We start from the raw sequence: 11,252 nt of genomic DNA on the forward strand, positions 1-11,252 counted from the left end.
GGAATAAAAAGCGTTAAAACGACCTAACTTCAATTTCCACGGCAAATGAAATTGTTTACTAAAAGGTATAATTTACATCTCATGGCTAACATATGTACATGCTCGTTAATGAACGTTGCAACACCTGCTGGTTTTCTATAACATTACAAAATAATTGACCACGATTACTAGATAAATGGTATGATAAAATAGAATTTTTCGGTATCCATAAGAACCAAGGGTAGACGCAACGCCAAGTGAAAGTTTGTGAGGTAATTTCGTTTATTGTAATCCCTGTTTCATAAAAATCCATCTAACGTGCGTTTACTCGTTAAGTTTTTCCTTTTATACTCGGACGTACTTGAACGTTGAAGGTTCTAAAGTTCTCCGTTACACCGTGATAACTGAAAAGAAAATTCAGATTTTAGTTTCAGAATCGAATAACCTCCATTGTGTCTATTTATCGAAGGGTTAAAAATATTTTGACGATCTGTCGGGTTATTTCGTATTTGTAAGATTAAATTTCCCTTTATCGAAATGGTTTGTGATTACGCGTAATTGCAATTGAAACGATCAAATGTCAATTCTCTTGCTTCCTGAAATTCATTTATCTTACATCGATCGACAACGTAAATGTCAGAGACCGTCGTTATAAATATCTATAAAACGTCGATGTAATGTAACGAGCGACGGATATATAGAAATTTAATTCCCCGTTATTTCTAGTTTTCCGAAACAACTGATAATAGCGACAGCGTGTATCGGTAATAAATAAAAAAGCAGGGTATTGTATTTCGTTCTGAATTAAAAAAAAAAAAAAAGAAAAAAAGATCAATGCAGCGGAGAATATCGTTGAATTATTAATAAGTTGAAACGTTAATTTAACACATGCATTGAATTTAAGCTTGGCTCGAGTACGTTGTTGATTGGATTTTTAATTTGGTCCTTTATGGAACTAGGCTAATTAACCTGCTCAGTTTTTAATTATTATTCCTGATTACATTGTAACAGATTAGCTCTCACGATTTATGAAAGTTGTTCGTGCACTAAAATTAAAACGTTGAACGAAAATATAAAATATGCGGAAGGCGGCGAAGCTGTAAGAAGTAAACAAGCCATGCTCTTTAATATTGATAATCGTTAGATTCTACTCTAATGGTTAAACGATTACTTTAACGAAAGTGAATATAATACCTTTACTTTCGTTGCATTCATTATCGCGTTTATATATAAAATTTGTTACTATTAAATTCATTGTGATAGTCAAAGAATAATTTCGCCGAGGTATTATATCGTATTTCAACGTTAAACGATTATTAAATTATAAATGATCATGAACCATAGTTAATAAATTATGTCTACCACGTAATAGGTACGAGAAACGTATAGAATTTTGTTAATATACATAATAAAATAATAGAACAAACGAATTGTTAGCTAATTGTTTCGTTATAATTCGACGAATAATATCGTAAGTTCTTAGAAACGTTCAATTCTGAAATTTAATATACTCAAATTAATTCGTCGATAACTCGATCGAAGTTTATCGGTAATCACTGAATACGAAGAATTTCGCAATTTAATCTCGCGTATATTCAATTACTAGAACACATTATGTATACCAAGAAATTTTAACATCGAATTACCAAGTAATTTAATTTCTGATCTCGAGATGATCCGCGTGATATCCTCTTTGTCCTATCGATATTAAATTTTCAAGAAGAAGTTAATTTCAAGCGAAGAGTAATATTAATCGAATGTTAAACACGTATTCTTTGCTACGCTGTCGCAATGTTGCATTACTCTATCGAGTCAATAAACTTTTCGACCAGAACACGTAATACGCAAACTTTCACCAACTAATACGAGTTACAAATTATCAACGCGCTATTCGTTTCTCTAACGTTATTAACTACGAACTTGCACAAATTTCTATTCAATTTCGAGCAATATACGCTGGAACAACGTTTGAAACGTTGTTAAAATTAGAAATCGCGATAAACGAATCGTTGACTTTTATCGCTTTCCTATTTACGTGTTGTGATTTTGTATTTGTTGAAGATTCCGACAGTGCTCTGTCAATTAAAGAGAAATTATATTCGCCCTTCTCACATGTAAATTTACTTCACCAATTAACGCGAAACGTGCGTGTTTTGTAACAGAGACTGCACTGTCCTTTAAGCCTCGCTGCTATAAACAGATAATAATAATAATAATAATAAACTTTGATAATTAATGCAACGTCGATGCTATAGAGTGTACTATACTAGTACCAATAACAAATTCGACCTAAACGATGTTCTATGCGAAGACCTGTAAGACCAAATATTGTTTCTACGTAATCATATTACGTGTTAAATTTACAATATTAAGATAAGTATACATGTGATAATCTATATTTAATCTGTGTATCGAGGTTGAACGACAGTGTGAATGAGAACTCTACGTGTGTAGATCAATCTCATTTTGTAGCCGGCAAACAAAATTTAATAAATTATATATATAATTGTATATATACTGACAAAATGTTATTTTCTATTTACCGTTATCTAATCTTCTTCTATTATCTAATTTTTATTTAAAAAATAACATTTTGTCGTTCTCGGCTCAGTTTGCGAGAGAATCGAATTTGTAAATTTATCAAGTATACTTAAACGAGGGTGGATTCCGGACTAAATAGGACTGGAGAATCGACAGGAGGTGGTTTCACGCGTGAAAATAAGTGGAAAACGTAAAATAAAATTTCTTCGTAGAACGCTTTGTTTCCGAGAAAAATAAATTTAAAAATTTCTCATTTACTCCCTAACATTTATTATCTCGAAAATGAAGTCTTAAACGTTAAACGGGAAAACGTTACTCCACATTTTCGACTTGTTTTCATACGTAGAATGACCTCCCTGTCGATTATTCAGTCCTGTCCGGAATTACCCACGTTCCAGTATGCTTGATAAATTTTCAAACTCGATTTTCTCGACAACCAAGCCGAGAATGTAAAAAATTTTATTCTATATATTTTTTATTTATATTTCCACAAGGAATCACGCGGTGCTCGCTTCTTCGTATCACTCGGCCCGGGCTCTGTACATCAACTAAACTATCTCCGCTATTTTTGTCTTTCCCATATCTATATATTAAAACTATGCCGAGAGAATTTCTTCTTCGTCCTTTCGAGTTCCCTTTGAAACAAGAAATGGAGATAATTTTTATTACGAAAGTCGATAACGTCGCTATGTTGTACTTGGCGTTTAATATCGAGTACTTATTACGAAGAAACTTGCTCGAGTCCTAAATGGGTCGTGTTGTTTTTCATTGGGGAAGTTGATAAACGACGATGTGGAAGTAAAATAGTCGACAGTTCTCGTTCGTGCAACATCGCGACGATCGTTCAAACCACGCTGTTCTCGATACTGCAAACAACACGTGACGTCAAAAATGCATCGACGGTGTGACGTAGAAAGTACACGTACGAGGGGTTGCACGTCTGGTGTGGGATGCAACACATGGTGTGTAATGGTAGCAACCTCTACACTATACATGCTCGTATAAATAAAACAACAAACAAAAAAAAACAGAGAGAGAGAAAAAAAAAGAAGAAGAAAGAAGCGGTCCGATATTATAACTCCCTGTACGCTTTAACTTTGTACCTCTAAGGGTTGAACCGTGGTCGCGAGGCGATCGATAGACTATCTAAAGCTGCACTCACCAGGTCTTTGCTTTATTGGATATCACTCGATATCTTTCAAGAAATCGCATTCGAGTGTAGTCGATTGATTGGAGCGGAGACCTGGCTCAAATCGCGTCTTCCTTCCGGCTGAATTTTGCGATACTACGCTTCGTCCAAATCTTTGATCAGTCCCTTTAACACGCAGTTTTCTAACTTTTATTTACCTTCATTTTTCCCCATCTTTATTTAAGGATTTTTATTTAACGATTCCCTTCTCGCAGCACGTGGTATCGCTTTTTTTTTTATTTTTTTTACTTATTACGTATATTTACGGCTCTTTTATCTCTTTCCTTGCCTGCTCCTTTCGTTTCTTTATCTTTTATTTCATCGTTTCTTTATTTCCCTTATTTCCTTTATTTCCTTTATTTCGAATATTCGCTGTGAACTCCTCTTTCTGACATTTTTTCTACCTCTTTATTCATTCTCGTTATTGTACATTATTACATTAATTTTAATTTTACATTATTATACGTTGCCACGTTTCTTTCTTTCTGTTTTCATAGATTCCGCGTATCTTTCTGTTACCTCCTTGTCGATATCTATCGCCTCCACGTTCATCGCAGCATCTAAATCGCGTACAGTCTCGCGGCCTTTTCTTTCCGCTCAACGTAACTTGCTCCTTCTGCCAATTTTCTGTCATCCAATTTTTTATATTCCTTTGCCGAGCATGACTCTATCGCTCTATTATCTGCGAACGACGTGTCTAAAGACAGTTCACGCGGAGATCTCGTTCTTTCCTGCTTTTAAATGCGAAATTTTCAGGTCCAAATATTTGTGTTTAGTATTACCAAGATCTTTTATCGTGGCGTTAATTTGTTGTACGGGCAAATTACATTTGCGAGATAAGGGTTAATATCTGCTAACGATAATTTTCATTGACAATCTGACCAACAGACGACGATAATTTTTTGCCAATTTTCTGACGTTACCAGCTTTCAGGTATCGAGGCACAGGAAGACAAATTGCTCGTTTGATTTCGCGCAATTAATTTTCTGATACAATAATTTACAACGTACAATAATCGGAAATCGATCGTAATTTTCGTCGGTATAAAAGCCGGGGCTGCTTGCAGCCTGTCGTTTAATGCGACAAAGATATTTAATATTTCTGGAACTTTTGAAAATCATGAAAGTTTTACGACGCGAGAAATTGATGATGTTCGTAGTTGGATCGGGAACTTCAACCATTGTGACCGAAATTCGCGATTTATGATTGTGCACGTAGTTGCAAGGAGTTGGAAATAATTCACCAAGTTCAGTCAGAACAAATTGATCAAAATATAATGCTAGACGTATATAAACGGTAATATAAATTCCTTGGCAGAAATTCGCTTCAAGAATTATAAATTCCAGAGAATGAAATTAAGAACTTTTGAGAATTGAATCGTCGGAATGCAGCGTAAAATTAAAATACGACGAAGCATCGAAAGTAATTTTGATCACACGTCACCGCTTTATTAATCTTGACACCTTAAATCTTTGTATTCATTATTTTACATATCGTAATTAAAGTACAATATAATTAGTTCTTAATTAATTTGATATATATATAACAATTTATTAATATTTAATTCCTTTCTTTAATCACTGATGGAAATGGATACTGATCCATTTTTTTTACTAAATAACAAAGAAATATTAATTTATTTTGGCAAATTCATAAAACTATCCACGTTAATAATAAGAAACATCGAACGATAAGTGAAACACTCGCGTCTGACTAGTTACTGTCTAATACTACTTCTCGGGCTTCACTGTATCTTCATTTGCTATACTTATACACTGCACGATTTTTTTTATATATACATTTTTATATATATATATGTAGTAAACAAATTCTATCAACAATACAGGAGTAACATTATTCAATATAAATAACGTTTATAATTTAACAGAGTCATTAATCTTTTTTCATAAGTTTGATTAATTTCTTATTTCTTAATTTCTTCTCACTTTTTAATTGTGTTTATTCAAAGCATATATTTAATATAATCGATACAGCTGCGTAACGCGAAGCTTTTTCAATTAATGTCAAAAACGTCCATCGTTTTCAAACGTCAAATGGGTAAATAACAAATTATCGAAAAACGAAGTAGAATTGTAATTGAGTACGATTACCTTTCGTCGACTATATAAAATTGATTAAAAAAAAAATAATCAACTATGTGGGGAATTAAAAATTAGAATTAGAAAGATAATAAGACCAGTAACAATTAGTTGTATCTTTCCATATATAATTTCTGCAGAATCCTCTTCAACTTCGTTCGTAATTGAAAGCTCTGACTGACGTAGCCCATTTCTGTTGACCATTTTAGCACCGTCACTTAGAGGAGGATATTACTTTCTGTAAATACGTGAATTTCAATTTAACTTCGCAGCTGCGTAAAATGAACAGGCAGATAATGCCGGACGTCATCTTCCATTTTACCGTACTTCGCATTTATACACCGTTGCCTGCTAAAATGTCTTATGACCATCGGAATTTTTCTTTTATGCCGAACATTTTATTAATTATTAAGAAGACAAAATATCAATGAAATCTTATTTCCAAGTACGTTGTCAGAAGTTTTGTCGTTGTCTAATTTGTATTAGTAATCAGCTATGTTTTCTTCTTCGTTATCAACGAAACAAAATATCAGTGAAATTAATTTGCAAGTACGTAATAATAAAGAAGTATGTTTCCTTTTATAGTCAATATCATATTAATTATTAACAGAACAAGATATCAATGAAATTTATTTTCAATTATTAGCAACTTTGGCTGATTCGTGATGGTTGAAAAACAGGTACATGTGTATTATTGTTAAACTTTTCAACAGGTAGTTCAAACTTCGCCAGTCAACGTGTTGATTTATTCGTTTTAATGAAATTCCTATATTATTACGAGAAATTCGTTACACTATCCAATGAAACACGCGATAGTGTATTTTATATTCAATTAAAATTTTAATTAACTTCAATACGAGTGTATTCGAATCTGATAATGAAAATCGTATATATCATTTTTAAGTGCTGTGCCAGGGAATAAACGTTTCTAGAATGAAACATTGTTCGCATGTAGGTTGCATTAAGAAAGTTAAAATTATTAAAACAACTGCTGGAAAAGCGCGAACTAAAACTCTCGTTCTACTCGAAGAATTCCCACCCGAAATACTTAAATCATTTTTCTCTTCAGAACCTAAAAGCAGCATAAAGCGGGAAAGCGCATTACTCGAACATAGTTGGCGTAATTTTAACTTAAGAACCTTCAATTGCATCCAAGTTCTTCGTTTAAAGAGGAATCCTCGAAGCATTACCCGCGTTGCGGTTCAAACTTTTTCGAACCTTGTTGCATCCTCGTTATTTTTCACTGCTGGACGTGTATCAAATTGGAACTATCGTTGTTATAATATTGTAATATCGGGGAAAAACCCTGTGTAATTAAGAAGCTCCACTCGACCATGGGTCATCCACGTCTATGGAACGTGTACGTGCCACGTATACCGGAGCCATGGTATAAGAGGTAGCCATTAGTGAGTTGAGAGGAGACTGTTGTCAGTGTCACGTCGGGGACACAAGAAATCACGAAACCGATAGATCGCCGGTGATCTTGTGACAACGACCATACCCAAATCCACGTCATTCCATACTATCTGACGATGAACCATTAGGCTTTGATCTGATCTTCGCGCATGGCCCAACATTACATTTTCCGCGTTACGTAGGGCAATCAGGATCCTCTCCTTGCTCCTCAACATCTACAAACGCAACATATATGTCAGAGATGAAGGGACGCCGGAGCCTTTCTTTCGGAATATTTGGGAAGGTCCCCGATACTTTGGTCCAGATTTTTTATTATAGTCGTACTTAAACAATAAAACTGAGAAATAGCTGCTTATGAGTTAAGTCAATTATGATTGTTGAATTGATCGCCACTTCTAAGAAAACTCTACATCTGGTCTTCGGTTTTCTCAAGCGCTAAGGTCATCGATAGCGCATAGACAAAAGAATGCGTCGATGACAGACCATAAGCGGTACACGTGCCACGTTGGCTTCAGGGTTCTTTTAGTCTCAGGGTAACATTGCTAGCGTGAGGATCTGGACCAGCTTACATTGTATTCCACACTTTGTACTTTAATATTCACAATATATATACTTACAATACCTTACAATTTATACATTTTTATGGCAAATATACATTTAGCGAAAAATTAGTATACAACATGAATAGAAATAGTCTGAAACATTACGATTGGTGATAAAGATCGTTTCGCTAAATATCGTAGCTTAACACGGCGAATAATTGACTGCTCAAATATTTTGATCGTTTTTGCGCGACAAATATTTTACGTAACTTCTGCGTACGATTTTGCAGAGAAATTAGAAATTTTAGAAATTTCACAATCGCGTGTAGTCGTGGCTCGTCGTGCTGCTAATGAAATTTCTAAACGTTTCGTATAATATACGCGTGAAAAGTTTCTAAGAGTCTTGGAGTATGTTCGTGCGTCTCTGTGTGCGTATAATCGAGCGTCTTTAGGTCGCGAACGTAGAGGAAGAAATTGCGCATCTTTGACCGGTTAGGCGGAGCAAAATTGTACGTTAAGGGATTAAAGACTGACACTTGCCAGGATTACGAGTCATCTAGAAAAGAAATAAGTTCTCGTAGAATATCACCTGAACGCCAATTTTGTCTCCGACTACGAGCACGCGTAGTCCTATTACTCTGTTCTCTAGGGGGAGACGAGTAGAGAGCGAAAGAGAAGGCAGAGAAGAACTCTCCAAGGAGCATCGTATTAGTTTGAGAATTTTCTCATAAAAACAGGGTGAAATTTAAAGTAGATTTGAAAGTAGAGATCGGTTTTAGAAAGGCTACCGGTTCGATTAGATCTCAGGCTGAAAGTTCCATCTACAATTATTATTAATATTTGTGTATTTATTTCGTGCAATTTTATATCTTCTTGCGTGTATTGCATATGCTTTGGGAATATTTGCATCTTCGAATCTCCTGTGAATGCGTAAAAATCCGCAATTTTAATTATCACGTTTCGCACGAGACCAGCATTTGCGCAAATACTTACGAACGAGGATTTATTCAAACGGTATAAATCTTTCGCGTTAAAACTACCTAGAATTTATTTTAAAATATGGAATCCGTTAATTAACGGCCTTTTTGGGCACTTGCAATTTTTCGAGAGAAATCGCCTCATAGCGTTGCACGGACGATAAACAATTAACATTGTCGTTATCGAACTCAATTTGTTACGAACTGTCGTCGCGCTCGCACAATTTATATTTAGCATAAACCGTACGCTTAATACGACGTTACGTTTATTAGCAAATTCCTTATTAGCATATTCCTTATTAACAATTATTTCTAGAAACAAGATAACATTTGTTCGCCGAACTTACCAGAGTACTGGTCTCTCGTTCGTTTGCGTTTATTAGCTGAGCGTAATTTTCGCGGTCGTAATGCTTCTCCGGGTTCTCCAGTTGCCGCGTGTGATATCGTATAAAAGATAAATGCTTCGGTTGAGAGTAAATTTCGAAAGAAACTATTCGCTAATTTGCTAAAGGTTTCGTATTCTTCTAATTACACTTGCTCCCCAAATGCAATTACCACGATCGATGCCAATAGCCCAAGTTCGATCATAACAGACGGATTGTTTCTAATTAATTTTACATAGAACGTTCCGTTCGACGATATTACCGTCGTCCCACTGAACCAGCTGTTTATCGCGTCGCGTCTTAAAATCGGGCAATTGCCTGGTTTGCATGATTCGTTCGACGAACGGCAACGTAACTGTACGCACAGAAACCGATAAATCGGCTCTACAAACTGATTAGACCTCTCGTTTAGAAACACGGTGTAAATGAACATAAACACGTTTGTACGCGGGAGCCCGTAGAAAGGAAATTCCGCGTACACCGGCAGAAACGACTAGCTTAATTTCAACGACAGCAACGTTTCTGAGGATTGTGCATTCACCGTTAAACATCAAAGCGTTGGCTTTCAGAGATGTACAAGTTTCTGTACGTCACGGTGTACACGTCAAACGTTGCTTGATTCGATGAAATGCAGCCTCTACTTTGCTCGATTTGTCACGGATTAGTGGCACCGTGCAAGCAAGGTTTATACTTAGACTTCAAAGTACCGAACATCGATAAAACACAGCGCAGCTACGTGTTCTAAACGATGACACGAGCTTCCAAGTTTCCCAAGGAAAAATTGTTTCCCGCTTTTTGTGCGCTGGCTCGCGCTGCTATTCGAACGTTCGCAGCGGAAAATTTTTTTCCAAATGCGCGTTACGCGACACTTTCCGAAATTTTGTTAACGCTGTAACGAGACAGGAGTCGCTGCGAGAGGATCCGAATTATAACAATGAAATTTGGAACGAAACCGACGATGCAGATGGAAATTACGTTATTCTGAACATTTATTTGCGAACGTAGTTTATTCGGTGTTAATGAAAAATTAGTACACGGCACGAACAGTGGTTTTAAACGTACCATTAGTCCCAAAAACGATCTCGCTATCTACCGTGGCTTATCGATGTAGCGAAGAAAATTGGTTTTTCCAATAATTCGACGATCTTCGCGAAGTATATGTTTCCGATATTTTTGTGATACATTTTCGAATCTGTTCCACATTTTGTACGTATAATCACGATAGTTTTATCTCGTTACAGCGCTAATGAAATTTCAAAATTATTATACCCAGTGGCTTAAGAAAGTGTTCCAACGCTTATTAACGTATGATGCGAGATATTCTGAAATTTCGCTGGCTGTAAAGAGACGCGATTATTGTGATTATATCGGAAAATTTGGAATGGATCGGAAAATGTATATGGGAGTTACAGGACATTTCTCGAAAATTAGGACAACGAAAGATTAGTACAGAGAATGAGGAGTAACTTTAAACGTACAATTAGCGCTAAATATAGCTCGCTAAATATTCTGGCTTATTTTAACACGACGAATAATTTACGGTTCAAATATCAGATTGTCTCAAAAGATTCTTTCGTTTTATAAAGAAATAATAGATGCACGATATTTCTCGTTTTCTTTATTTTATCAAACTACGTACATTCCATTTTGTTTTATTAAGGTAAAGACCACGACATTTGACGGATTAGCTGTCGTGTTTGTATAAAGATGCATTGTCGTAAAAGACATGTTCGTAAAAGAAAGACACTTTTGGGGCAACCTAATATTTTGGCGAACCTGGCCAAATTGTACGCTTCCAATAAATATTTCGCAACTCCTATATACATTTTGAGATCCGTTTGGAAAAAGCCTGCTACGTCCTTTCGATCGTTTCAGGTCGAGTTATGTCTGGGTCGACCCAATTACGTTCTTACAGCGTTACAAAATAGCTTCGCTTTGAACAAAATGAAAAAAGATGGCACATTTTCGTTTCAATTTTCTTGATCAAATATCTTCCAACGTTACAAATACGTTTTATTCGTTAAAATAGGAATAGACTTAAAAATACAAAAATTGAAGAGTCGCAGCCGATGTAACGAACATAATCACGATAGTCGTGTCTCGTTACAGCGCTAACGTGATTTCAA

Source organism: Bombus pascuorum, chromosome 3 (assembly GCF_905332965.1).
Source record: "Bombus pascuorum chromosome 3, iyBomPasc1.1, whole genome shotgun sequence".
NCBI classification, from domain to species: Eukaryota; Metazoa; Arthropoda; class Insecta; order Hymenoptera; family Apidae; genus Bombus; species Bombus pascuorum.